Source organism: Mirounga angustirostris, unplaced genomic scaffold (genome assembly GCF_029215605.1).
Source record: "Mirounga angustirostris isolate CCGP_5_RB_7025 unplaced genomic scaffold, mMirAng1.0.hap1 SCAF_14, whole genome shotgun sequence".
Taxonomy (NCBI): Eukaryota; Metazoa; Chordata; class Mammalia; order Carnivora; family Phocidae; genus Mirounga; species Mirounga angustirostris.
Window position 1 is genome coordinate 48,053,993 of NW_026991722.1, and position 25,067 is coordinate 48,079,059.

At 41.8% G+C, this 25,067-nt stretch overlaps 1 long non-coding RNA gene and 1 pseudogene across 6 annotated transcripts in view; both read left to right on the forward strand.

Moving 5' to 3' along the window:
- Positions 1 to 25,067, forward strand: part of LOC135362508 (uncharacterized) — a 287,473-nt gene that overhangs the window by 208,093 nt on the left and 54,313 nt on the right. For all 6 annotated transcript variants that reach the window (XR_010407290.1, XR_010407292.1, XR_010407293.1 and 3 more), the window contains 3 exons: positions 18,821 to 18,878; positions 22,041 to 22,109; positions 24,149 to 24,299. This is a non-coding gene — a long non-coding RNA (uncharacterized LOC135362508). The remainder of the gene's footprint in view (positions 1 to 18,820; positions 18,879 to 22,040; positions 22,110 to 24,148; positions 24,300 to 25,067) is intronic.
- LOC123853263 (small ribosomal subunit protein eS17-like) lies at positions 1,132 to 9,238 on the forward strand (annotated as a pseudogene).

Genomic DNA, 25,067 nt, shown 5'->3' on the forward strand with positions numbered 1-25,067 from the left:
TTTGGAAATTTTCATAACAATGAAATGTATTATGTGCCATTATCTAGAAAACCAAATATGTCATAATGGTTCAGTGATTATAGCAGTATGATAGATTTATGGATAATTGTTATTTTCTGCTTTATACTTGGATGCATTGTCTACAACAGACATTTTTATTTTTTATCATCAATAATTACAGCTATAGTCTATTGAGCACTTATTAGGCTCTCTGCTTTGCGTGCATTATTCTATTTAATTCTCACGACTCTAAGAGGCTGGTGTTATTAGCCACCTTTTATAGCTCTGGAAACTAAAGAGAGTACATTAATTCCTACCGATATGCAACAATGTCAGGATTTAACCTAGGCACAAATAATGCTTTTATAACTCAAAATCAATTTTCAAAATATTTCGTCAAATTAAAGGAAAGTGTCTATGTAACTCAAGATTTCACCCCAGAGGCAGACGAATGATACAGACTTAGAAGCTGGAAATCATATCCAAGCTCCAGCTCTGTCGTTTGCTGTCTTTGTGGTGGTAAAGACTCAACCTCAGAGCTGTGTGGTGGCAGGTATTCCCGCAACCTCCTCACGGACATGTCACCTCCGTGAGCAGGATTGCCAATGACTAACTGTCCTGTCCTACAACCTAAGTCACTATTGTCATGGCTCTGAGATCCCAATACTGTATCTCCGTATCTAGAAGAATACTGGCTTGGCTTTTTGAATTTTATTTTAGGATTTGATTCCATGGTTATGAAAACATCTTTCAGTGACAACTGTTTTGCTTTGTTTTTATTTCTTTTTTCTTTTTTATAATTGCAAAGTATAAGAATAGGAAAACCCTCCTCATTTCTTGACAAGCCCTGGCTGGGAAATCTGCCTTTCTCATTGTTGAGCATAGCTAACAACCTAAGAGTAAGTGTTTCTAGAGAAGGGCCTCCATCAAAGACAGGGGGACAAGAGAGGAGTGGGTGTGTCAAGGTACAAGTCTATGAAGAGTGGGCTCTCATTTCCCACTTTGCAAATCTGAGCACCATATTCCTTATGTTCAATGTTTTAATCCAGGCTTTGGCAGAACACTAGAAACTATAATGGATTGTTATTGGATGGATGAATGGCTGTTGAGGACATGTGTTCTTTTTGTGTAATGCCCTATCGGTGGCATGAAACAGTCACGAAATTGCCATTGTTGCGAAAACTTCAGCTCAATAACTCGGAGGTAAAGAAAATTGGCACAAGAACATTAATTCTCCATTTGGACAGAATCTCTGAACTTTGTGAGGTTCACCCATCATTGTTATAAAACTCTAAAGATCAAGTTTATTTTGGAAGCTCTGCTACAATCTCAAGTATCATGTTACCAATAGCATAGCAGAGGTAAGAACCAAAAAGAGCAACTCTATTTCCGAATACATATCTCTATTGTCTTAAAGCTCACAATGTTTGCTTTACTAAGTCAGCAAGGAGGGAAGATCACAAATTAGGTCTTAGGTTAGAGTTTAACATTTTGCTTTTCCAAAGTCACCTTCCTGTTATCCATGCCACTGCTGAAGATCACAGTTACAATAACCCGTATCTTCAATGTGAATAGGTAATATGAGCTGAACAATCTTTGAGCAGGGTGGACCACCATCAAACCTCTCAACATTCAACATTCTCAACTGTTTGTTTTTTGTTACTGACCTAAGCAACGATGTAAACTTATTTGGGGGTAAACAAGCAAGAATGCTAGCTAAGATCCCCTGGACTGGTACATAAGGAGTCAGGGGGTGTGTGTGTTTGTGTGTGGGGGGGGGGGACTCAAATCAAATCACATGATCTCATTGGGATACCCCAAAGTTTGTGCAACCAAGAAAACAGCCAGCATCCCTGGCAGAAAACATCACACCAGTTACACAGGGCTACACACCAAACAGTTACACAGTTACACAGGGTTCTGGAAGGATGACGTTGTAGCGCTGCAGTCCTTTACCAGTGACCGGCAACAGCAAATAATAGTTTGCGATTAATGGTGGAAACCTTCTGATGAGAGTCTTAAATACCAAAACATCGGAGGAAGGTATGACAAATATGGCTCCAGTTTATTTAAATCTACACACCATAATAATTTGAATTTAGTAGGGCTTATTTGGATTGTTTCTTTTGTCTCTTTGTCTTGAGGATTTTAAATTAAATTTAGTTTCTTGACTTGGATTAGTTCAATTTCTTTAACATTTTTTTTTACTCTGTCAATTAGTATATATTATGATGGTTAATTTCATGTTTCACCTTGACTGGACTGAAGAATGCCCAGATAGATGGTGAAACATTATTTCTGGATGTGTCTACAAGGATGTACCTAAAGATTGATATTTGAATCCACATCTGAATAAAGAAGATTGCCCTCATCAGTGAGGGTGGGCATCACCTAATCAGCTGAGGTCTTGAATAGAACAAAAAGGCAGAGGAACAGAAAATTCTCTCTGCTTGAGCTGACACATCCATTTTCTCCTGACCTCAGACGTTGGTGCTCCTGGTTCTTATGCCTTCTGACTCTGTCTGAATTATATCACCAGCTTCTGGTTCTCCAGCTTGTAGAGGGCAGATCATGTATCTTCTCAGCCTCCATAATCATGTGAGCCAATTCCTATAATAATCTCCTCTTATAACATATATCCTCTTCTTTTGTTTCTCTGGGGAATCCTGACAAATACATTAAGTAGTTGGTCGAATACTGAACTGTGACAAAGAATAGAAAGTCTTGATAAAGTCTTCAAGGAATATAGAGACAAGTCTGGTAGGGCCAAAGAAACAAGAAAGAATGATTAACATGTGGTTAGATGAGTCAGGGAGAGCCACTGAACCGTAACTAATGAATCCTATTCATTGATTCATTTCATTTATTCACTCACTCTACAGCACTTCCTGAATTCCAAATGGCAACAGGTTATTATGGTAGTGAGGAATGTCCATTCTTATCACGACATAGTTATGCAGGAGCCATCTAATCCACCCAAAGGGATTTGGGTTGGCAGTTTTTCTTTTTCTGTATTTTTTAATTGTTCCATTTCTACAGACTTCAAGGTAGTTGTAGAATGTGGCTTTCCTTTTCAGAAAATCCAATGCCAGCATTGTTCCCTCAGGCCAGCAATTCCCAGACTTTGATATTTTAGTTTAGTGGTGACCATTATGTTTGTTTTCATCATGAGAAAATCTAAGTCATTTTGGGCACAGGCTCAAGGTTACATGATGAGGGCATGGACCCCTTCCCTGAACTCACTAGCATACTTGAACCATAATTAATGAGCAGTAGTTGAGCATGGAGATGAGATAGGACAAAAGTCACACCTTTATTGTACAGATAACTTGCCAAATAGACTTCAACCTTTTGACAATGACCTCATTTCCTCATTCCTCAACCTGAATTATATGCAGCTTATTTTTCTTTTCTTGCTTAAAGTATTATCCTACATGATCATGGGCACTGGGATTGCCGGAGTTGCCCATATTCTCCATGGCTAAATCCACAGGTCTGTTCTCTGTCCTCATTTTACTTGAATTATCTGAACAGGTGACACAGTTGATCAATCCCTCCTCCTTGAAACACTTTCTTTACTTGATCATTTTGGGGCACCACATTCTCTCCATTTTCCTGCTACCTCCCTGGTTGTTCCTTTCCATTGTCCCCTGCTGGTTCTTCTTCAACTTCCCAACACCCTAACATCTGGAGGCCAAACCAAGCTCATGATCATTCCTCCACACCTGTTGTGATCCTGTTTTCCCACCTCAAGAAATGCAACCCTTTCCTTCCAGTTGCTTATACTAAAAACTTGGGAGTCATCATTGACTCCTCTTTCCTGTCACATTCCAAATCCTATTTGTCAGGAAATTCTGTCGGGTCTGTCTTTGAAATGTATCCAGAATGTGAACCCTTTCACCACCTCCACTACTCCCCCCCACTCCCCTTAGCCATGACTCCTTTCTGGAAGCTACCAGTAGCTTTCTCTCTGCTCCTTCCCTTGTACCTCTAAAGTCTACCCATAACACAGCAGAGTGAGCCTTTAAAATATGTCATCTCATGTCACCTCTTTGCTCAAAATTCTCCAATAGCCCCCATGTCATTGAGAGTGAAAAACAGTCCTTACAATGACTTACCAGTCCTTCCATGACCTGGCACCTAAAACTTTTCTGATTTCATCTCCTTCTACTCTTCCAGGTCTAACACCTCTCTAGCCACATGCCTCCTTTCTGTTTCTCCGACATTCCAGGAATGCTCCGTACTTGGGAATTTTATACTAACTGTTTGTCTCCCTCCACGGAGCCACATGGCTCACTCCCACACGGCCCTCAGGTCTTTGCTTAAATATCACCTAATCAGAGAAGGCTTCCCCAACCAACTTAAGATTGTAACCATATCCCTCATCCCATCACACTCTTCCCTTTTCCTGTTTAATTTTTTCCCACAGCACATATCATCATTCAATATACTACTTATTTTACTTGTTTACTGATGTTCTCCCTCTCGTCCACAAAATGTAGGCTCCGTGTATACAAGGATTTTTTATTCGTGTGTTTTCTTTATTGCTATATGTCTGGTGGTGAGAATAATATTTGACACATAATGGGCCAGGAAAATATTAATAAATATTTTGAACAAATGGTCATATTTTACTCCAAGCCATGTGATGAAACAAATCTCAAGTAAAGCTCAAACATGAGGCTCAGAGGAAATTGTCTCCATGACCACTTATCTGTTTACACCATCCCAAAGAACAAGAAGCTGTATGGTTTTGCTTTATTTTGTTTCAGTTTCCTTATACATTGCGTCCTTGTATAAACGTGTGTGTTCCTGCATCAGGCAACAGCTGGCTCTTCCCATTTATTTGCTCTGTTCTCCCTCCTTCATGTGGTTCCTTCACCACAGAGTAGTCTGTTCTTTCTAAAGAGGAAAACTCTTTACTAAAATGTGAATAAATCTTAGAGTTGGCCTATACATCAGAGATAACTATAAAGCAGTGAGACTAACGCAGGACTTTTCCGTTGTAAAAAAGAAACTACTTGAAAAACCAGGAGCCATTTTTTCCCCATTCTTGACCTTGAGCAAACTGGGCTGGTTGGTAGTATTATTATCACCTAATTTGAGTCGATCAAAAGGGAAGAATGAGATGGCATGAATTACAGGAGGAATGGAATGCGTTTACCCCTGGATTGAAATTGTCAGTTGGGCATGTTAGTTGCTAACTTAGGATTCTGAAATGCTTCAAATCACAACATTTAAATATCTGTACGTTCTGGTATTGGGAAACCTTCTTAGTTACATCTTTCTCACTCTGCATGTCAAATGTCAGAGGCAACAAAATAGCCAGGACAGATCTGCGATGTCTACACTGAATGCATTCTAATGGGCTGGTTTCTACTGGTCACAGACACACACCAGTTTCTGTTACAGTTGCTGCACATGGTCCCTTAGAGAACCTTGATGTAGCTTAGTTCACTGACCATGATTTCTATAACTTGCGGTTTCTGTCTAGTTGACTCATTCATTCTCTCAATCCTTGAATTATCTAAGCCTCCCTTACTAGTTTCACCTGCATTTTGTCTTCTAGCCCAAGACTTTCCTGTTTATTCCTTTAGCCCACTGAGGAAACAGGAACCAGTTAGCATCACCACCTATCACTCCAGCCACTGCACTCTTGCCCCAGATTCTGTTTCAGGCAATCCCAGCATCTCCAGCCTTTCTTCAGAGTTAGGTCTCCCGAAAGCTTTGTCCTTCTTACTCTTCGCAACACCTATGGACCTAAAACTGCTCTTAGGAGCAGACGATATACACTAAGGCCCCAAATAACAGTTTTGCCCTACACTTCATTTTCATAGACCCCTCTCTAAGCTTCCTGTCTCATCTAAGGAGGAAGGGCAGATAGCTTAGAAACAGCTGTGAAGGTCACAGCCCAGGGACACAGGTCGGCTAAGAGACTGAGGTGTAGTAATAAGATTATAGAATGCTTCCCCTCCCCCACACTTACCCCCACCACTGCCACCAACCAGGGCTTCAATATAATAACAGTGGCCTACAGCTGAAAGAGTGGCAAGACACAGGCTTTCTCTAAGCTGAAGTACTTAGGAAAGCCAAAAGTTAACAAGGGAGATAAAACAAGGATGTAAGAGGAAGTCTCTGGAACGTACAGCTACAACAAATATGGCACGCAGCCCAACTCCTAGCTAAATTCACGTAAAACCTCACACTAAAGGCCTACTACTACCTGATATATCGTGTGAGGCTTCAACAAAAAAACGTACAAGGCAAAACAAGCAAACAAAAAACTCAGCCTGAAGAAAGAGAGCAAACATCAGAACAGATTTAGATATGACACAGTTACTAGAATTATTAGACAGTTACTAGAATTATGAGATTTAAAATAATTACGTTTATTATGTTAAGGGCTCTAATGGAAAGAAAATAGTCAACATGCAAAACAAGAAGGTAATGGAAGCAAAGAGATGAAAACTGTAAGAAAGAATAAAAAAGATAGGCTATATATAAAAAACACTGTTAATAGAAGTGAAGAATAACTCCAATGGATTCATCAGTAGACTGGACATGAGTGAGGAAAGAGTCAGTGAGCTTTCAGAAATGTCAATAGAAACTTCCCAAACTGAGATGCATAGAGGAAAAACAAATGGAAATGAAGTAAACAGAACAACCAAGAACTGTGAGATAATTACAAAAGATGAAACATAAGGATTGTTGGAATATCTGAAGGAGAAAAAAAGGAGTATGGAGTAGAGAAAATATTTGAAAGGATAATGGCCAAAAACAGACACCAAACCACAGACACAGGAAGCCCAGAGAATACAAAGTTGGATAAATATCTAAAGGTATACACCTTGGCATATCATATTCAAATTTCAGAGACTCAATGACCAAGAGAAAATCCTTAAAGAAGCCAGAGAAAGGGGCGCCTGGGTGGCTCAGTCAGGTAAGCGTCTGACTCTTGATTTCCACTCAGGTCATGATCTCAGGGTTGTGAGACTGAACCCCATGTTGGGCTCCGCACTGGGCCTGGAGCCGCTTAAGATTCTCTTTTCCTCTTCTTCTGCCCCTCCGCAGCCCTGGCTTGTGCACGCTCTTTCTCTCTCTGCCTCAAAAAAAAAAAAAAAAAAAAAAAAGAACACGCTAGAAAAACAAAACACTTTACCTATAGGGGAGCAAGGATACAAATTACATTGGGCATCTCATCAAAAACCATGTAAGCAACAAGAGAGTAGAGTGAAATATCTAAAATGTTGAAACAAAAAATCCATCAACCCAGGGTTCTACATCCCTCAAAACTATCATTCAAAAGAGAAGGAGATTGTGTGAATGAAAAAACAAGCCACAGACTGGGAGAAAATATTTGTAAAACACATATCAGATAAAGGACTTGTAGCCCAAATACGGAAAGCACTCTTAAAACTCAATGATAAAAAAACAACCCAATTAAAAAGTAGGCCAAAACGAACCTGGGCTGTGTTCGTGACAAAACCATGAAGGCAGCAGCCTGGGTCATAACTGAGGAGTACCACACGTGCCTAGACAACTTCCACACCAACAAGTGTGTGTGCAAGGAGATCACCATTATTCCCAACAAGAAGCTCCGTGACAAGAAAGTAGCTGATGTCACACATCTGATGAAGTGGATTCAGAGAGGCCTGGGGAGAGGGATCGCCATCAAGCTGCAGGAGGAGGAGAGAGAAAGGAGAGAGAATTATGTTCCTTATATCTCAGCCTTGGATCCCGGAGATCATGGAATTAGATCCTGACACTAAGGACATGTTAAAACTCTTGGACTCTGGCAGTGTGTCCAATCTACAGGCCACTCAGCCTACAGTTGGGATGAATTTCAAAACACCACGTGGAGCTGTTTGAATCTTTCTGCTGGACTGTAATATTTATTGGAGAATAAACCTTAAACAACACCAACAGCAGAAAGTGGACCAAAACCTGAACAGATACCTCACCAAAGATAATATACAGATGGAAAAGAAGCATATGAAAAAATGCTCAGCATATATCTTCAGAGAATTGCAAATTAAAACAACGAGATCCCACTACACACCTACTCGAACGACGAAAATCCAAAACGCTGACAACACCAAATACTGACAAGGATGTGGAGCAGCAGGAACTCTCATTCATTGCTGGTGAGAATGCAAAAGAGCACAAGCACTTTTGGAAGACAATTTGGCAGTTTCTTACAAAGCTAAACCTAGTCTACCAGATGACCCAGCAATTGTGCTCCCTGATATTTACCCAAATAAGTTGAAACTCATGTCCACAGAGAAATGTTCACAGAAATGTTTATTCATAATTGCCCCAAATATCCTTCAATAGGTGAATGGACAAAGTATAGTACATCCAGATAATGGAATATATATTCATTGATAAAAAGGAATGACCTATCAAGCCATGAAAAGACAGGGAGGAACATTAATTGCTAACTATCAAGTGAAAGAAGCCTATCTGAAATGGCTATATATTGTATGATTCCAACTGTATGACATTCTGGAAAAGGCAAAATTACAGAGACAATAAAAAGATCAGTGGTTGCCAGGGGTTTGGGAAGATGAGAAGGGATAAAGAGAGAACAATGAATAAATGGAACAGAGGCATCTTTGAGGACAATGAAACTATTCTGTATGATATCATAATGGTGGATACATGTCATTATACATTTGTCAAAACTCCCAAATTTGTACCATACAAAGAGTAACTCTTAATCTAAACTATGGATTTTAGTTGATAAAAATGTATCAACACTGGTTCATCAATGGTAGTAAATGTACCACATCGAAGTAAGATGTTAATAATAGGGGAAAATTGTGTGTGAGTGAGAAGTAAGGAGGTATATGAGAATTCTGTACTTTCCACTCAATTTTTCTGTAAACCCACAACTGCTCTAGAAAATAAAGTTTGTTAATTAAAAAAAAAAGTGAAGGAGAATAAAGACCTTGTTGAATAAACAAAACCTCCAATCTGGAGGCTTCTGAAACTGATATAGCCTACTGGGTTTTGGGGACCCTTGGCTGACTGTAGAAATTCAGCATACCTAGATGTGAAGAGACTTCACCACTTTGCTGAGTGTGAAAAAGTAATTACGGGGCCTGGTTAAGAAAAGTAAAGATGTGCATTTTATCAATATAGAGTGGAGACTCACATTTGTTGGTATGTGACTGATTCTGTGCTAGGTGCTTAACATGTCATATTACTCCCTTCCTCTCTCCCTTCCTTCCTTTAAAGAAGATACAACGTCCTTAACGAGTTTACTCTCTAGTAGAGACTGACAGTTTCAGGAGAATCTAGTATTGTAAGGTCGTGTGCCTGTGATAAGGAGATTACAAGGTATGGCGGCTGCACACAGGAGGGTGCATATCCAGCCTTGGGGGCACAGGGAAGCTCATGTGGGAGGTGATACCTACGTTGACCTGAAGAATGAGTGGCAATGAGATAAAGGGGGAGGAAGGCAGGGGGAGGGAAGCCAATTCCAGGCAGAGAAAACAACCTCCCTGAAGGCCCAGAGATGAGTGAAAAGTCAACAGAGTTCAGTATAGAGAGAACTTACAGTGCCAGAACTATGGAGACCAAATATGACACCAGAGTATTAAGAAAGGACGGGATCTTGGCCAGCTGGGGTAAGAAATATCCCGAGGGCAGTGAGAAGCTGTGTAAGGAGGGGAGTGAACAAAGAAGACTTGCTCTTCCCGAAGGTCTCTCTGGATGAAGGGTGGAGAATGGGCCAACCTTAGGGACAGGAGACTCTTGCAATGATCGAGACTGGAATTGTGACACCCGAACTAGAGATGGAGATACAGCTAGTGAGCTTCGAAAGAGCTGGAATCAAGAGCTGAAGCTTGCTGGTTTCTGTGATTAGAGAGTGGCGAAAGGAGGGAAAGAAATTCGAGGGACTTTTAAGTTTTCTGGTGACACATGATGGCATCTTTAGCTGAGTAGAAAAGAGATCTGTGAGGTCAGAGGGAAGGAAAGATGATGTTTTCCATTTGGAACATTTGGTTCAAAGAGCCTGTGGGACATGGGATAGAGTGTACAGTTGTGAAACTTAGAGAAGAAATTTGGGCCAGAGAGAAAAGACCTGGAAGTTGCTGGCATAAGAGCAGCGTCTCAGTGGGAGATTTACTTGTACAACAACCATTTCAGGCAACCATTTCTCTCCCTGTTTTCAGAAGAGGGAACCAAAGTTAGGAAAGCGTAAATAACTTGCTGGGGAGTGGTGGAGCCAGGATTTTTAACATGTACATTTCCACTGCACAGCACTGTTTTTGGGTCATTCCACTGTTTCCGAGTAATCTGATTGTATCGCTCCTATGGAGCATCTGAGAATTCTGGAAAACACTCCTACTCAGCACAGGAGCTCACCTGGAGAAATGTCACTGTTTACAGCTCCAAAGTTCCTTTTTGGAGGCTAATGCAAAACACATCAGCTTCTCCATGAGTTTCCTCTCATCAGAATGATGCCAACGATACTTGGTCTATGAAAGCAGCCCTGAAAGTCCTTCCAAGCCAGTAGTAGTGGGTGAGCAATCTCACCCTCGTGGTAACAGTCCGCCTCCTCGTGCCCTAACCTAACCACTGAACACATCAGATAAGTGGTGGTGGAAACAGACAACCCATTTCCCTTGCTGATACAAGGCTGGCTCCAGAACGGCTGGCTCCGGGTTTGGCTATCCATCCCCCGTCCTGGGACACCCACGGATGTCACCTGTCTCCTCCTCATGGGGATTCCCACATCTCCCTCAACCTGACCTGTAAACTCCACCTCCTTTCTTAGTCCAGATAGCATCAGAGTTGAAACCTCTTCTTGTTTTCCATTCAGAGGGAAGCTGGATGTTCTTTGGGATGACCTCATCTCTCTTGGCATCCCCCTTCCCACCCCCATCTCCCAGGCACTGTCATTTTCATTTGCATGGCCTCTGGGGCCTTTCTCTATGGAGGGACCTGCTTCATAGCTGACACCAAGGCTCAAGCTCTAACCTCTCACACTTTCTCATATAACATCTCATCTGCTGGTGGAATACATTTGTTTGTGATTACAGGCTGCTTACAATACCATTGCACAGGGCCTTATGTTATGGCCAAGCGCCATGAGAAAACACATTAGTAATTTTTTATGACCCTAGAGCAACCATGCAGAATTTCCCTAAAACAGAAAACATGAAGGGATTTTATGGTCTTGCACTATTAGACATCCCTTATGGCTGATGCATGTATATTAGAACTAACAGAACACAGGATTTTCCAGACATTTTGGGTTGAGAGGTTTCTGATTCTAATTAGTGAACACCCCTTGTTTATCTGCTCTGGGGGACATAAAACACACAAGGAAATTACAAACAAAAGGCATCAAGGTTTTGAATGTTTCTCTTGATGTATTAACTTACTCCTGGGCTTAAATGAGATGCTCTTAGAAAGCCGCGTCTGAAAGTAACTGTGAAATGATAAAAATTGGAAGCGACTGGTGAATTCTCAGGGATTCTCGCTGCACCTTTTTGCCAAATAGCATACGGCGTGGACTTCCCATTAGATTGGGACACAATCTGGCTCTCCTATGGGGTGGCTGTCTCTCACACACACACGCACATACACCACCCAATAAAAATGTCTAAAAAGAGAATAGTGGAGGGCGCCTGGATGGCTCAGTAGTTAAGCGTCTGCCTTCGGCTCAGGTCATGATCCCGGGGTCCTGGGATCGAGCCCCGCATCGGGCTCCCTGCTCCGCGGGAAGCCTGCTTCTCCCTCTCCCACTCCCCCTGCTTGTGTTCCCTCTCTCGCTCTCTGTCTCTGTCAAATAAATGAATAAATAAAATCTTTAAAAAATAAAAAAGAGAAGAGTGGACTTTCATTTGGCCTTAAGAATAAATATATTATTTCAATTTAAAAAAACCCATTCTATTTTTGGCACTGTTCCTGGTGTTCAATGTCTACCCAGGAGTTTTTGATAAAGTAGCAGGAGAGAACTTGAGAGCTTCTAGCCCTCTCGGAGGAACTACATTGGAACATTTTAATTACTTTTTTGTGGAGGACAAACTCGCTCCGAATTTGGCAGCTCTGAGAGGCCTCTCCACCCAGCTGGGAGTGTGTTCCCAAGTGCCCAGAGAGCGAAGGTAAGTCAGCCAAGAGTGTGAGAAAACAAAAGACACCAGGGAGGCAGTGAACAAACCCTATCTAATAAAAGAGCTTAAATTAGAAAAATTGGAAAAAAATAATGTCGCCTTTTTAATATAGTGTTAGTAGTTGGCATGATGGTGTCAACTCTTTAAATTCCACATGAATGTGTGACAGCCACCTTTCCCAATTGCCTATCAGCCTTCGAATACGTACACCTGCGGAGAGGCAAAGGGTGAGAACCTGGCTGAGCATTTCTTTTTCTTTCCTTTTTTTTTTTAAGGATTTATGTATTTATTTGGGGGGGAGGGGCAGAGAGAGAGGGAGAGAGAGTCTTAAGCAGACTCCGCACTGAGCGCGGAACCCGATGCAGGGCTCTATCCCATGACCCTGAGATCATGACCTGAACCGCAACCAAGGGTCAACCAAGAGTCGCAGGCTTAACCGACTGCGCCACCCAGGCGCCCCCTGGCTGAGCGGTTCTGTAGTAAGAGCCATGGAAAAAGCACAGTAGGCAAAGCAGATTAATGAAGTACAATGGTATGTGGGTCTCATATCGATGGTGCTATGGTGATAGTAACAAATTTCCCAAGGCTCAAACATATTTAACCTCCCTTGAAAAAAAACCTAATATATTTGTGAGATACTGTGGGGGAATATCATCTCACCCCTAACGGGATGGAAAAGACGGGTTTGCCCTCTACCCCCTCACCTGTTACCTTCCCTGGGGTTGAGGGTTATCACCTGCTTCTCATGGCCCCCAGGGAACACAGATGGACTCACTGTCAGTGCACAATGGTATTGATAGGCGACATTGAATGTGCCCTTAAAGTAATAAGATTGACTTGTGTATTGTCTTTTTAATATCTGGACTCATCTAATGTTGTCATTGTTATACTGGAGGCTATGTCCTCAATACTAATCTGTAAATATTGAAAGGTAATCTTTTTTGATATTAAAATTTATTTAACAATGTAATCTGAATGGTATAATGAAAAACCTGATTTTTAAAAAGGTAGGTGAACATATTTGTACATAAACAAATAACAAGGAAATAAGAAACATGTAACTATAAGTCACATCTGCATATGTTCTAAAGATATGGTTTTACTATTTTACAAAATACTTTTTGATGATGTAAGTGACATTTGTGGAAATTTCTAATAATGTTTTTATTCTGACCAAGACTTTGTATGCCAACTTTCAGTCTAAGAGAAGCATTTTATAACTGAATTATAATCCCCAAAAGATAGGAATTTAACCTGAAAACTGTAAAAAAAACTCCTTAGTTATAGCATCACAAATAGGAACCTATAAAAATTCGGTGGTTGCGTATGAATTAGAGTTGAGTGTACGCTGTCATTATTTCCAACAGCCCTGCTGTTTCTTCGCTTCTGAGGCAAGGATTTAGGCACCAATTCACTTGCATGTCTTTTTCCTTGGAGAAAAGATCTTTTCTCTTTTCATTCACTGGATTGGTGATGCAAGCGGATAGCTAACCCCCAAGAGCACACCCAGAGACTCACTAATCAATCCCATTAGGAAGGAGAGAGCGCTGCACATTTAGGATATGTTGAGGGTAGTTACGTGGCAGACACAGATACAATGTGTGGCAACTTGATATTGACTGTGTTGTAATGAATAAAATGTGTCCAGTGCTTACCGGACCCAAGGATGCCTCTGAGAAGCATTGCCATGAAGTTATGACTGGAAGCACATTTTAATCATATTTGGCTCCTTGTAGCTCAGTTTTAGATCATGCAATCTGTGGAGAGCATCCGTTGACTGGCATATTGTCCTAAGTTCAGTTACAGTTTACGAGATGTGGAAGAGAGAAACTCCACTCACAACAATTACCTAGGATTCACAGGATTTCGATCACTTCGCGAACGCTCTTTCACTGGTTGACTTTTGCTCTCCAGCCCAGGTTTGGCTATTCTTTGACCTGGAATTAAATCACTGAAGTCCAATCATCTCAGGTTTCCCTCCTCCCCAGGAGAGTAGATTTAGAGTGGTCATAAGAAAATCAACTCATTCCTAATCAGTTGGCCCAAAGAGACCCAGAACGCTCCTCCCTCTTCCTTTTACAATCCTTCCAATAAAACTTCTCTACTTTTTTTTATCCCTAGGTGGGGAGTGCTTTCAGAGAGTTCACACAGTGAGTGTGGTTTGTGCATTCAATAGTAAGATCTAATCATTGCCTCTTGAGGGCTGAAAAATGAAAACACTGGATAAGAGCCCACCTTCTGGCTTCATGCTTGTCAAGAACAGGATCTATTAGCCTTTTAAAGAAATACTGATAATAAAAAGCAGACTAAGTGAGCTATGTGAATTGGCATCTAATCAATTATTTTCTGAGCTCTTTCCCCCTTCAGTTACTCAGAGCTGCATGAGCAAACATGATTTTACTGTTTCAGACCCTCTCGACTTAAACAGAACTTGGAATAATATATAAGCCTGTGCATGCCCCCATTCTTTTTTGAGATGTTTTCATCATCATCATCATCATCATCATCATCATCATCATCATCATCATCAAAAAGGTCATATTCCCTTTAATTAAAGGTACAAGTCAGAAACTCCCAGCCAAGCATCAAGAGGTACGAGGCCTGCGCTTTCCTCCCATAGCCCACCAACAGGGTCGGGACATCAATGATGTGAGGATGAGGACAGCTGACAGCCGACCCAGAGCACTGAGAGCTCAGGCTGCTTTCTTTTTCCCACATCAGTTCTTCACTGTAGTTGACCTAGAAGTTTTGGATGTGGACAGCACTGCATACTTGGAATAATACTTTTTTTTCTCTTTAAACTTCTTGCCCTATAGATGATTCACTTCTCCTGGGCTAAAATTGGACTCATCCTGAGCATCTTTGGCATGGAAAACATTGCAGCATTTGGAGGGTCTCCTCGCAAATTTGTTGCATCGGATGCTCTGATGCGCCTTTACTTCCCCTGTCTGCTATCTCCACTATGCCTCACCTCCTCTCCTCCTCTCTCCGTACTCAACCTCCGCCCTTTGCTTCTCCATATATCACTGGAAGAAGAAACACATTTGTGATTTTCCCTGAGTGCGGGCCAGTTCATTATTTTAGCATGGGTATGCCTGGTTTCGTAAGGTGCATACCAGGCAGCTGAAGAGTGACGTTGATTTTGACCTGCCATCAGTAGTCCCCGCCCAGGGGATGTTTGGAAGCACCAGCTCCTCAACTCCCGAGGTCATCTTTGTTAACCTTCTGGTAACCCTTAGAGGAGCGTGAGAATGCCAAAAGAAATCCCACACCACAAAGAAGAGGCAACTGGAGGACACACGGTGGTTAAAAAGGATTTCTATTTGGATCTATTATCCAAACTTGGGCTTGAGATAGGTATGGTTAGTGCCATTGGCTGGTTTGGGGCACAAAATGCTTCTCTTGAGGAAAAAAAAAAAAGGGTGGGATTCTCTAAAGCACCCAGTTACTCTTATGAAGTTCAGATTTTTCTTAAAATTAGATTGAGAAAAATCCATTTCTACATGCCACATGCATTCCAGAGGACGCTCTAATGCACATGTTTCCAGGCCTCATCTGAAATCCTGTTGGGTAATTCCAGCCAGGCCTTGACCCTGAATGTTATGAGGACCAGGATGGCGTTACCAGTTATTGTCTCTTTTGTGAGAAGCTGGAGTTGAACTTGGGAGCATGATTAATGCTAGCTCAATTTTCCCCTCCTTCCAGCCAACCACTGAAATCACTAAGGCTGCTCACAGGATAAACACGTCTGTTAGTTTGTTCCTAGGAATTATCCTACACTTTTCACTGTAACAAATTAATTTGCCCCTTTCATTACCCCCCACCCCTGGCATCTTTCCCCTCCACTCTTTACCTATTTGGACCTAGACCTAAAGCCATGGATTCTCCTGGGAGTCTATTCATATATGTCAAAGCTCAGTCAAGGTCCCCCTGAGCTGGAACAGAGCTCACTGTTCCTGTCTTACTCTCTATTCCCAGGATCTTGGTTGTCTGCTTCTAATGCTTAATCATTATGCCAGTGGAAGAAAGGGATTTTTAATACTTTTAATAAATAATTCAAGAATCTGAATAAATATCCACATTTTCGAAGGAAACCCAGGGCTACCTCTTTCCCAACCCTTCTTCCATAGTCAACAAACATTTGGGGAAAGCCTTTTATGAGGCGGCTGCTCAGCTGGGCCCTTACATTTCACTTGGTCTTTACCAACAGCCATTAACATGGTACTGCACATGTGGTAGGTGCTCAGTGACTGTGTTCCGGTCAAACGGATTACCTCCTGGAACAGAGTTATTAGCCTAACTTTGGAGCTGAGGAAACCGAGGCCCCAAGTAGTTAAGTGAATTGCTTAACATACTGGGCTTTGACTGAATTGGTCCTCTGTCCATCCTTGTCGTATTCACGTCTGTTAGTGAAAGCTTCCATCCGGCTGGTACCAGGAATGGGACTGTCTAATATTCTGTCTCATGGCTTCAGAAAGGCATGGTGCTATTTATGGAGAGAACATGGGTTACTGACCAGTGTGGTGTTTTGCCTTTTGGCCTTTGGAATGCAGTCTACAGCATTTGCTCCAGAAAACCTCACACAGATTTGTGTTTGCAGAAAGGGGTCCAAAGACTTAATTATTTTTTGGGAGCTCTACTATTTGTCCTTTGCTAACCAGGTCATCCTTCAGACAGAAAAAATGTTGTGTGTGACCCAGCCAAGGCTGCTGCTCAATGGGGTTGACAGCAGGCCAGAAACTCAAAAGCCCTGCCCGCAGGCCTGAACATGTCCAGAGAGCGAGCTGACAGAAAGCAGCTCTCTGCATGCATCTGTCTCCCCTGTGCCTTTGTTCAAGTCTGGAAGAGTTACCCAAAGCAATGCCCACTTGACCCTTTCTGATGGGTGGTTGCATTGAGCTAATTGAGGAAGAGGCAGCCTGCCTCTTCTGACAGAAGCAGGAAAAGCAGAATCCAACAGGCATTACCATGGCCTAGATGTTTCTATGACTTGCAACATTTCAAAATGTGTGTTTCCATCACTGTCAGTGGCAGCCGCCACATCTGTCTCTGTCGGGAGGTGGATGTAGAAGTGCCATTAAATAAAAACCTTGGAAATGTCAACATTTGCTTTTTCTACTTTCCCAACAACTGTTTTACAGATACGTTCACATGACTGAGATTCTTGTTCAAAATCCCTAAAGCACTTGAGAGTAAATTACAAAGGAGCCAAGTGGTGGCCTCCCTCTTTCTGCAGCAATGTGTTCTTGGGGGTCTCTTGAGTGTCCAGAAGAGGGGCACAGACAGCTGTTTGATCAGTGAGTCCATCAGAGCTGTTAGCCATGCTGATCCTGAAGGGAGAGAGCAACTCGGAAGTCCAGTGGGGTGGTGCATCATTTCTTCCGCAGATATTTCTTTGTCTTCATGGCATGCAGAGCAGTGTGCTAAGTAGAGAAGGACTCAAAAGCAGGTCATCTCCAGCTCTCCTGGCCAATCGACATCTATCCAGGAATCTCTGCACTCCAGAACATGCTCTGGTTCCAAAAGTGGATGTCAGCATTTTCTAGTCAATTCGGATATGATTTATGTGTCCTTAAATATCAGCAAAAACTACAGTTAGAGTGACAACGATCATCTGGGCTGGTGAGTCTTCTCATGAAATCAACATTGATTTTACCCTTTCTTACATGCAGAAATTCCTCATGTGTTCTCCTTAAAAAAAAAAAATCTTCAGTTTATTTGAAAGACCACACACAGCTACTCATTTGTAGAAGATGTGTAGATGAGATGGGAGAATGCATCTGAAGAGCTTCATATGTGTCTGTCCTCAGTAAAAGTGAGCTGCTGTTACCACCCTGTTACATCATCATCCCTGTCACTGTCATTCTAGTTTTTTGCTTGCCTTTGAGTAGAAGTTAAATCAATGGGACCTGAGAGCTCTGGAAGTAAAAACTCCTCCTTGTACCTTGACATACACTTTTTGAGCTGTAAAGTGAAGTCTAGTTTGCCTGTTTTTAAACTGTAGGCCTGCCAATGCATAGCAATGGACATCCCATTTTAACACTCAAAGACCATGTACCTCATGCTCCGTGTCTTCTTTACACCAAACCTTGGAAGTGCAGAGGAGAGGGGAGCTAGCATTTATTGAAAGTGTGCCATGTTCTAGGCATTTCACATTTGTTTTAGGATTATTTTCTCCCTAAAATTCATATGTTGAAATCCTCTAGCACCTCAGAATGTGACTATATGTGGAGACAAGGTCTGTAGAAAGATAATTGAGTTACAGTGAGGTCATTAGGATAAGTCTAATTCAATTTGACTGGTCTCCTTGTATAAAAGAAGAAGAGATTAGGACACACAGACACACACAGGGAAAAGACCATGTGAAGACTTGGAGGCGAAGACAGCCATGTACAAGCCAAGGAGAGAGGCCTTAGAACAAATCAACCCTCTGAAAGCTTGATCCAGGACTTCTAGCTTCCAGAATTGTGAGAAAATAATTTCTTTTGTTTAAGCCACCAACTCTGTGGTATTATGACAGCCCTAGCAAGCTAATACAGCATATGTTATCTTACTGACTTTTCTGCACAAACCAATGTTGGGTTGTTGGGGTTTTTGGTTTTTAGTCTTTTAAGTCTCCTTTAGTTTTCAGGTTCTGCTTGCAGCTCTTTTTTTTTTAATTGAAGTATAATTAACATACAATGTTATATTAGTTTCAGGTGTACAACATGGTGATTCGACAATTCTAGACACGACTCACTGCTCACCACGGTAAGTAGAGTCACCATCTGCCACCATACAACATCATTACAGTATTATTGACTATATTCCCTATACTTGAGCTAATTGAGGAAGTTCCCGTATTTTTAATCTCCTTGACTTACTTTTTTTATTACTGGAAGTTTGTATCTCTTAATCCCCTTCACCTATTTTATCCATCCCTCCCCCATCTCCTCTTTGACAACCACCAAGTTGACTTTCTGTATTTAAAAGTCTGATTTTTGTTTGTTCATTTGTTTTTTAGATTCCACATATAAGTGAAATCATATGGTACTCATCTTTCTCAAACCAATGTATTATCACTAGTTTGTAGATAAGAAAACTGATGATTTGAGAGATAAGTAACTTATCCATGATCTCACAGGTAGTCAAATAGCTTGGCCAGGCTTCAAACCCAGTTCTGCTAGAAGATACCTGACATATGGTAATATTTTAATAAATAGTAACACTTGTTTTTTTATTGTTGCTATTGGCTTCAGAAAGATAATATCCAGTTCAGGTAAGCACACCACCCACAGATGAATTTTAGATAGATCAATGGAAGTACTTCACGTAAAGCAGGAGGGAAACCCACGGGTTTGCTTGTAGGAGAAACCCAGGTCCCCCAGATATTGCTCAAACTCAGCATGAAGCTGACCTAGGCTTCTTATAAGCCATAATTATAAAAGCCTCTAAAACATGGAGTTTGAGATATCAAATGTGCATTGATTTATAGGTGGAATAAGAGGCATTTTAGTGGAAATACGTTCTGTAAGGGTAGTGTTAGAATGCATTTACACCCACTCTGAAACCCAAAATTCTTTTCTAAATAGTATCTTAAAGGTCTTTGCCCTAGTCAGTCAAAATAGCCCTTATAACATGGCCAGAGATTAAAGTTTATGTTCACAATTGTTTTAAACCTAGATATTACTCTCTGGCTTCTCAATCATATTTTTATTCCTTTTGTACATCTCATCAAAGCATTTCGATTAGAACAAGTCATTGAGAAGGGAAGCCAAAATAAATAGTTGATTTAAATTACTACAGTGAAGGGACCACAGTTTCAGTCAGGCCCAAGTTATGGGGACTTTTAATGATTCTGTGAGGTTCCAGTGTTTAGGGAATTGGCTTGCACATCAATTGTTTTTTCTTCCTGATTTATTTCTGATTTCTAAAGTCACCCGTGAATTTCTTAGTCTATCTTGTCAGACTTTTTTCTGATGGCTTCTCAGAGGTTCTAGCCAGTTGATGGTTTGCTTTGCCTTGGAACTCATTAACTTCTGTCACTTGGCCTGAAGCTGGTGACCTCTGCCCAGTGACTTGACCACGTTGCCTATGTTTGCTATATGAGAACCAGCGGTGCCCGCCAGCTCCACTACTTCCATCCCTGCTTCTGGAATGGACCAGAGGAGGCTGCAGTCAAATGGAAATAAAGCTAGGGTACAAATCCACCCACAAATGAAATCTTTGCTCATGTCTTTCTGGGCTGATCAAGGCACATGATGGTGTGGTTAAGTGCACACATTTTGGACATGGACGGAATTGGTTCCAATCCCAACTGCCACCTGTAAGTCATATGACTCTGGGCATGTTACTTCATCAACCTGAGCCTCACTTTCTTATTTGTTAAGTGGAGATAACACCTATGTTGTGGGTTTGTTGACAAGATTAAAGAAAATAACATAGGTAAAGCATCTAGGGAAGTATCTGGCCCATGATAGGTGCTTAATAAATGAAGACGGTAAACAGAATAACTTCACCTAATATAACTTCCAGTGCTTTCTGTGTGGTTGAGATTTCATTTGCAACACAACAAAGCCTGCTTATATTTCTCCAGAGAAAAAAATACCATGGCAGCCTGATGTGCAATTGGGATTTAACCTCACATAAGACCCAAGAGTCCCTATGGAGGGCATTCTCCATGTGTTTCAAACTTGGTGCATCATCCACCAAGCATGTTCCCTCCGGAAAAGCAGGAGACCGCCCAAGGTTTGGATAAGTTCAGGGAAGCATCTGAACTTTTTGGGAGCTGTCCCATCAAAACTGGAGTTGTCTGGGTTTTGACCGCTGGGGCCAATATTCTTTTCTGTCTGGGCTTTTTTAAAAGATCAGAACATTGGGTTAGTATTCCCAGTTCTTTATGTCATTAGAAGCTCCTAAGCATGAAGATTCCACTAATTTCAACCAGAATTTTGTGGGTAAAGGAGATGAGTAATATGAGAAAATGAATGAGGACATTGGCACTCATTGGGGGAAGTTAAGAACTTCAAGGAGAAAAATAAAAGCTATCTTCATCAGCTGGCCTAAGGCGGAGGGGTTTTTAGGATATGTGATTGTTCCCAGCACTGTTTTGAATCTCTTTTACATCACATAGAATCAGAGAGTTTGGGTTTGAATTTTATTCCAAGATTATCAGATGGGGTGATTTCTTACAGCCTCCCAAGCCTCAGTTTCCTCATTGGTAAAAAGGAAACATTAGTAAGTATTCTCTAGGACTGTTAATTTGTTCATTCATTCATTCATTCATCCAACATTTATAAACCAGGTGGTCTGACACATAGCAAGCACTCAGTAAATAATAGCTCCCAGAAAGTTTCTATGGAATCTTCATAATTCCATGTACCTGGATTTAAGGAAAATTTTACATTTGCATCCCAATTTTTTTCATTTTGCCCAGCAATACATTTTCACCTTTATAAAAAATGCACTGGATCCTTTAGAGCCCTCAGAGAAATGTTTTAAATGGAAAAATGTGTGTCCTTCTAAAATCAAACCAGTGTTATTGAAACTCGCTAAAATGTTAGGCTTGATCTGTCATGTTTCTCAATTCACTTGAGTTACCACTAATGAAAACATAACTTAGCTACATCCAAATGTATATAAAGGGTTGAGCCATCATATGGCTTGACGTTCAGGAGAGAAGCATGCTCAGCGACCAAGAGTGCAGGGCTCCAGCTCCATGAGGGTCCCCAGTGCCACCACATATACTCCGTGCCATGAGGGTGAGAAGATGCATGTAACTGTTTGCCTTCATAGAGTTTATGACTTTGCACGGCTTTTAATACTTCCCTCAAATAGTATTGTTTGCCTCTCAAACTTAAATAACTTTTTTTTGAGTAGTGTCTTTTTGTCCCCCCCACCACCATTGTGATTTCTGGTCCTCTTGTCTTTCAGAGTCTGGAGAACGCTTCTGATTTATCCATGACTGAATCTTGCACTACCCTGAAGAAAACTATGATTTGAGTAAATACCGCACATTGCTTTCATTAATATGTCACATTAAATTTAAAATCCCAAGTCCAAATCAAAAGTTGGATCTCTTAACATTGTTCATACTTTAGGAAAGTCTGAGAGCTGAGAATAATTTTTCTCACGGGCCAAACACACACACACACACACACACACACAGCAGATTCTAATGGTTCCCAACAGTTTTGTTTTGCTTTGTTTTGTTTAACCTCCTCACCATCGAGCAATAGCTCACTCTCATGAGTGAGCAGCATTTCTCCTCAAGAGCAATGATTCTAGGTGGGCAGGGCCACGTGTAGTGGAAAAAGTACATACTCCCACCCCATGGTATTGAGAATCATGCCTCCAGTTGCATCAAGAGAATAGGATTCCTTCTGCCTGCTCTGATGGCGTTATTGAGAAAAGCTTGGCCAGAACTGTCATGCTTTGAAGTCAACAAAATCAGCACCTTAATCTGTTTTACAGATGAAGGGTCCTACTGGAATTCTTCCTTGAGGGCTGAATAGTTACTCTTGGCATCCCCGTTCCACTCACGGCCTTTCGCTTTCATCATGTACCCACCATAGTGACCTGTTGCTGGGTCAGTGATGTCCCCTGATGGCATCCCCGTCCACTCATGGCCTTTCGCTATCATCATGTACCCACCATAGTGACCTGTTGGTGGGTCAGTGATGTCCCCTGATGGTACCAGGAAATCTTCCCAGGCCTCTTTCTTGTATAGGAACAAAGGGAAGGATCACTAGACAAAAGCTTGGGTTTTCCTTATGAAAACATAATGACTTGCTAAGAGATTTTATAGTGGGCCCAGAATAAAAACAAACAAACAAAATAAAAGAAAGCAAACAGAAAATGTTTTCCTCACATTCATTCCACCAAGAGTTCAAGTTTCTCAACAGTGAAAATAAGTCAGGGAGGCTTATGGGGAAACAGAATAAAGCAAAGCTCTTGGGAAACAATTCTGAGAACAGCCCACTTGCTGGCCTCGCGTGAACTGTCACCTAGGAGAAGGCACAAAGTGAGGACATCATTCATGGCCCCCCTCCTGTCCTTCTCCTCTCCTCCATCAGAAGAACAAAATGGACATAAAGCAAAAAGAGACTGGTACCACTTGCCACGTCAGGATAGAGAGGAAGAGAGCAAGAGAAAAGGAGGAGAGGGAGTCACCAATACTATATCCAGGGGCCTAAACAGAAACCTCGTTTTCCAGGAGAGGAAGGCTCTGGCCAGCCCCACTTGTGGCATGGGGGACCTCCAGGCTGCTGAGTCTGGGGCTGGCAGCAGCTTCTCGGAACCCGCCTTTGGAGAGTCAGTGATGCTTTCCTTCCAATAGACTTGACTAAGCTAATTAGGCCTTTGCTATTGTTATTCATAGTTAGAGGGAAAGGGCAGCATTTTATCAAAAAGATGGTTTTTGACTGCCTGTGTCAACCTGCTCTCCTCTTTTCTGAGCACTGTGTTTCCAGAAGACATTTCTGCTCAGCCCGGAGTTGCAGGTACAATAGCACAGAATAGAGAAGACAGGAATGAAAAAAAAACAATACTACATAATTAGAACCATGGCCAATGCTATGTCCAAATACTGAATTTACTTTTTAGCCTTCATAGGTATTGATAGTTGCTGCTGACACTGACTGACCCGGTTTCTCATTACAGCAAAATTCCAGTTTTATGGAATGGATTTGGGATTCTCCCCCAGAATGGTGGGAGAAGATAGGCAGAGTAGAAACAAAGTTGGAGAGGGAAATCTGAGTAAGTTTCTTAGCAATCTGTTAGACTCACATTTGAGGAAAGAATCCTACTCATTTGGCAACATTGCTAATCAGAAACTTGACTACTGTTCAGTGGAGATGTGTGCGCCCACAGAAGAGTCAAGCTGCCGTGGGTGATGGAGAACACAGCATTGTCTCCCACGGCAGGGATGGGCCGATCTGAAACCAGTGAATGGCCAGTGACTTGCCTTTTGTGAAAAGAACATTCTGTTAAATGTGTTATTAATATATCGTATTTCTCCAAGAGTAGGTTGTGTCTTACAGGATTCATCTCACGAATTCTCGCAACATCCCGGGAAAGCAGAACGTGACTAGGCAACTGATTTATTCACATATGTCTGGCAAAGTTCAAGATTTCCTAGCCGGAAAATGTAATTCCCCTAAAAAACAACAACAAACCAACCATACTGCAAAGGTAGGGATTTTAAGGATGTTAAATTTTACAGAGATATTAGAAAGGGAAGGGGTAGTGAGCAATGATGTGAAATTCAACTTTGAATGACACCTGCATTCCTGTTCTTCTCATCTAACAACACGGACCTGGTGCTGAGCGCCTCTCTGGAGTCTTGGGGGTGGTAAAAGTCAGGGCCAGGGGTCAGGCCCACTTCTGTCTGCTCGAGAAGCCTCTGCACGTACCCACCACATCACGTGTGCTGCGTCTTCTCAGGGCAGGGGAAGTATAGCTAGAAGGAAAACAGGGGTCCCATGGAGAGGGGCTGAATAATGAGAAAAACTTAGATCCAAAGTTTAGATTTTAAACTTTTGACTCAAACACAGGCACTGGTGGGAGCACGGAAAGAGCTAAAGAGAGAAGAAAATGTGTGCCATGATAACACCGTGCAGTAATAACACCGTGTAAGTCACTTGTGCGCGGCATCAGGAGGTGTAATGGGCCACGTCGTCAGTGCAGGCCCCGCAGTGTCTTGTGACGTTACCCGCACAAGTCTTGGTTGCTTGTCTCTGTCAGCCCCAGGGCTGACTGCGGGGGAGAGGGGCCCTTCTCCGCCCAGCAATGGAATTTTTTATAGGCTTGCCCCGTCCATTGTTCACAGAGCTCCATGCTATGACTTTGTTGACTCATGAATCTGAGTTATTCCTCTGCTTGGGGATTTGGCCCAAGCTGCCAGAGGGGCTGACTTAGAAGGCAGCTGGTGTGTGTCCCCGCCATTGTGGCATCCCCAAG